The sequence below is a fragment of the Suricata suricatta genome, chromosome 10 (genome assembly GCF_006229205.1).
Source record: "Suricata suricatta isolate VVHF042 chromosome 10, meerkat_22Aug2017_6uvM2_HiC, whole genome shotgun sequence".
Lineage (NCBI taxonomy): Eukaryota > Metazoa > Chordata > Mammalia > Carnivora > Herpestidae > Suricata > Suricata suricatta.
The window spans coordinates 57,820,541-57,826,080 of record NC_043709.1 but is presented as its reverse complement, the minus strand read 5'-3'; positions in this window follow the sequence as shown (position 1 = coordinate 57,826,080).

Sequence of the window (5,540 nt, the reverse complement as noted above, 5' to 3'; positions counted from 1 at the left end):
GTCTACTGTGGATAATGCTGCTATAAACATAGGGTACATATACCTCTTTGAGTCACAATTTTTGTATCTTTTGGGTAAATACTTAGTAATACAATTAATGGATTGTAGGAAAGTTTCACTTTTTAATGTTTTGAGGAAATATTAGCGGCTGCACCAGTTTGCATTCCCACCAACAGTGCAAGAGGACTCCCTCTCTCCACGTCCTCACCAACACTTGTTTCATGTGTGGTTAACTCTTGCCATTCTGACTGGTGTGAGCGGATATCTCATTGTAGGTGCATTTGTATTTCCCTGATGAGGAGTAATGTTAATCATCTTTTCATGCGTCTGCTACTTCTTTTGTAAAGCGAGGGACCAAACATACAATGCAGCCAAACAAAAAGACTTTTAAAAGAATATAATTTTGACCACAACTAAAAAAGTATTTATACAGGAATATTTATAATAAGCAAAGCTGCAAATTATGATTATTAATCACTCTAAATTTTCAAAAATCTAGAAATTTAGAAAATGTTTTATATTGAAGAATAGAGCTCAAAAAGATAAAAGGTTCAAGATCAAATGGAATAACTAGGAGCATAGATGCTATCTTAGTTTAAATCACAAAGCTCTAGCCTCCATTTTCCAGAAAACTGACATCAAGCAATGAAGGAAAGGGATACCTGAGAAACAATTACTTCAACTTACTTCCTGAAGTTGGTGGTGCAAAGCTCATCAGTCAGCCAGAGTTAAGGTGGTACTCCAGGGAGTACCAAGAGGTGCTACCCTTAGTTTGCAAGAGGTGGAAGAGGCATATCTGGTGATCTATAGATGGCTCATTCAATTGAGACTGAACAGAATATACATGTAAGAAAATTACCTGACTGAGGTAAGAATCATCCTAAAAGATTGCAAAGAACAATACTCTGAGCTAACTCAAGAATGAAAATGGTTTCTATTCTGCCAGAGTCCAGCCCCAGCATGTCCAGGGTTCCCTGAAAGATGGATGCTGTCAGCATGAAGGAAAGTGAACGAGTCTTGAGATTCTTTGTGATCCCAGGCAGGCATCTCTGCACTGTCTGATTCTCTAGATTTATATACGGTGAAAGGCATAGGGAGCAGAAAAAGCAGTCAATAATTTCCTATAGATAATTTTTATGAAAATCCAGGACATGGATTCTACAGAAGTTACTATTCTAGTAGTAATGATTGTCATAAAAAAAAAAAAAACTTAGCTACAGATGCTGATGCTACTCTATGGGAAGGGCAGCTATTTTTTTAAAACCAAGATACACAAAACCTCAGGTATAGCTCTAAGGAAGCGACTTTTAACCAAGAGGCAAACAGCATTGTTTAGTAAAGGTCAGTGTTTTATGAGTAAGGGTCATTCAGCTGTTTATAACTCTAAGAGAAAGTTCCCAGAAAAACAAAATTTCCAGGAGACATAATGTCTGCTCTCACAGTACCAATGATGATTGATAAATTTTCTTGCAGAAGTGACTTTTGCAACTAAATCCAGGCCTAGAAAGTAGTAAGTTATCAGATAATTGTTCAATAGGAGTAAAATTATATGTTGCTTGCCTTAGTCACCTTAGGGTGTATCTAGTTTACTCATCTTTTCACTGACCAGTGCAATCATGCCTTGGGGATAGGGCAGAGGAACAGGCTGCTCCTGACACTAATCAGCAAAGCAGTCTGAGGTTTGGTGCCCAAGCAGAGATGATAGTTACAAGAGGGTAGATTTTGGTTGCTGTCTGGGGGCAATGGACTGTGTAAACTTGCCATATCCTCACCAGAAATTTTCACTCAACCAGTGAGTTCAGACAACTCCCTACACTATTCACAGCTTAAAAATCTTTTAATTTACTAGGTATTATTCAGAAAGATTTGCCTTAGTTTGAGGGGAAGAAATCAGCAGCCTAACATTGCTCTGGTCCAGTCCATTGCTCTGGTCCAGTAGGCTAAACATGAACCTACCAAAAGGAAGAAAGAGCACCAGGAAAGATAACAACTTGGGTAAACAGATTAACACAGAATCTGAAAGGATAAAACTGTTTCCAAGTAATGTGATACCAGAACAAAGCTAAAGAATGTTTACAGGGATACATCCAGCCTTCAAGAAGGTGAAAACCATAATGCCTGGCATAATTAAAGTTTACAAGGCATGCAAATAGGCAAATAAATGCAACCTATAAGGGGAACAATCAATACAAATAGATCCCAAAATGACACAAGTGATACAGTTAAAAGAGTAATCATAACTATACTTCATATACTGCAGAAGATAGAAGAAAGATGTTTAGTAAACACGTTAATAAAAAACATATAAGTTATTAAAAAGATCCAAATCAAACTTATACAGATGAAAATATACTTCTTAAGAAAAAAATAGATTATTATCAGTTAGATATTGCAGGAAAAAAGTTAAAGAAACAGCACTTAAAACTACATAAAGCATACAAAGAAAAAAACAAAAAATTAGACCATCAGGGAACTGCGACACAAATTCAAGAGGTCTGATAGACTGTATAGTTAAAGGCTCCTCAAAAAAGGGGAAAGGAAGGACTCAAAAAGTATTTGAAGAAATGAATGAAAACATTTCAAAATACTGTAATCTTCAAAAAGTGGAAAATATAAATCCACTAATCAGATGTGCTCAGCAAAGCCTAACCACAGCAAACATAGAGACATAACATTTTAAAATTACTTAAAAGCAAAGAATAAAATCGTATTACATAAAATAAAGAAAATAAAAGAATGACAACATACTTCTTGAAGGAAACAATGCAAGACAGATAGAAAACTGCAGAACATCTTTAAAGTAGGAGCAGAGTGACAACCTAGAATTCTATCCAACAAAATATTTTTCAAATTTGAAGGTGAGAGAGACTTTTCAGACATAGAATACCTAAAATAACTCATCACCAGCACAACTGCTTCACAAGAAATGTTAAAGGAAATCTCTCAGATAGAAATTGCTGCTAGATAAAAACATGAACCTACCAAAAGGAATAAAGAGCACCAGGAAAGCCACAACTGAGTAAATATATGAGCTCTTTTTTTTAAATAAATCAAAATTACAATTGAGACTTTAAAGCCAAAATAAAATATTTTATGCAGTGTTTTGTCATTTCATTTGTCTTTAATTTTTAATGTTTATTTTTTTCTAGAAAGATTTCAAGGGAGGAAAGAGAGAAGAGAGAGAGACACAGAATCTGAAGCAGGCTCCAGGCTCTGAGCTGTTAGCACAGAGCCCAATGTGTGGCTTGAAACCATAAACAATGAGATCATGACCTGAGCTGAAGTCGGTCTCCCAACCAACTGAGCCACTCAGGCACCCCTATCATTTTGTTTTCTAACTTTCATTTTTTTATACTGTCATACAATACACATAATATAAAATTTACCATTTTTACTATTTTTAAGTAAACTGTTCATTTGTTAGGAACATCCACATTTTGGTAGAATCATCACCACCACATATCTCCAGAACATTTTTTTTTTAAGTTTTTTGAGTACAGTTTGACACACAGTGGTACATTAATTTCAGGTGTACAACATACTGATTGACAAGTTGACACACTCTTCTATTCTCACCACAAGTGCACCTGCCATCTATCACCATACAACTCTATTATAGTATCATTAACTATATTCCTTAGGTGTGCCTTTTATTCTCTTGATTTATTCATTCCATAACTTGAAGCCTGTATGTCCCACTCCCCTTCACCCATTTTTCCCATCTCTCCATCCCCCTTCCTTTTGCCAACCATCAGTTTGTTTTCTGTATTCATAGGTATGAATCTACATTTTGTTTGTTTATTCATTTGTTTTTAGGTTCCACATATGAGGAAAAGCATATGTTATTTGTCTTTCTCAGTCTGACTTCTTTCATTTAGCATAGTACCCTCTAGATCCATCCAATTTTTCTTTTCAAATGGCACGGTCTCATGCTTTTTTATAACTGCATAATATTCTACTCTTTATATACAGCATCTCTTCCTTATCTATTCAACTGTTGATGGAGACTAAGGTTCTTTCCATATCATGGCTTTTGTAAACAATGTTGCAGGGTGCATATAGTTTTTTGAATTAGTGTTTTCACTTTGTCTGAATAAAAACCCAGTAGGAGAATTACCAGATCATATGGTGTTTCTAGTCAATTTTTTTAAGAACCTCCACTGTGTTCTTTCACAGTGGTTGCACAAATTTGCATTTCAACCAACAGAATATGAGGATTCCTTTTTTACCACATGCTCACCCAAAATTTGTCATTTCTTTTTTTTTTTATTTTAGCCATTCTGACAGGTGTAAGGTGCCATTTCATTGGAGTTGTGATTTCTGTAATCTTGACTATTAATTATTTTGAGCATGTTTTCATGTGTCAGTTGGACATCTGTATATCTTCTTATAAAAAATGTCTATTTAAAAGGCTTCTGCACATTTTTTAACTGGATTGTGTTGGGGTTTTGAGTATTGGGTTGTATAAGTTCTTTATTTATTTTGGATATATCGAATATATCATTTGCAAATATTTTCTCCTCATTCACAACAAGCTAATCTCTCTGATGAACATAGATGCAGAATTTTTTGATAAAATATTAGCAAACCATGTTCAACAATACATTAAAAGGATCATTCATCATGATCTAGTGGGATTTACTCTTGGGGTGCAGGGATGGTTCAATATCAAAAATCAATCAACATGATATACCACATCAACAAAATGAAGGACAAAAATTATATGATCATCTCAATAAATGTAGGAAAAGTATCTGACAATATTCAACATCTGTTCATGATAAAAAATCTCAACAAAATGTGTTTAGAGGGAACATACCTCAACATAATAAAGTCTATATATGAAAAACCCACAGCCAAAGTCATCTTCAAATTTGTATGAAACCACAAAAGACCCAACATAGCAAAGCAAACTTGAGAAAGAAAAACAAATCTGGGGGGTCACAATTCCAGATTCAGGATCTACTACAAAGCTATAGTAAACAAACAGTATGGGACTGGCACAAAACAGACACACAGATCAACAGAACACACTAGAGTTCCAGAAATAAACTCACACCTTAAGTAAATTAATCTATGAAAAAGAGGTAAGAATACAGAATAAAGAAAAGACAATCTCTTCCACAAATGGTGCTGAGGAAACTGGACAGCTACATGTAAAAGGATGAAACTGGACCCCTTTCTAACACCATACACAAAAAGAAACTCAAAATGGATTAAAGACCTAAGTGTGAGAATTAAAACCATAAAAATCCTAGAGGAGAACACAGTAAATTCTCTAATATCATTTGTAGCAACTATTTTTTTCTAGAAGTTTTTCATCTTTCCAAACTTTAATTCTGCTCCCACTAAACTGTACACCCCATTGCCCCCACACCCAGCCTCTGGCAACCACTGTTCTACTTTCTGTCTCTATCAATTTGACTATATTAAGTAGTTCATATAAGTGGAATTATACTATATTTTATTTTGTGTCCAATTTATTTCACTTATTATACCATTTTCAATTTCATCCATGTTGTAATATGTGTCAGAATTCT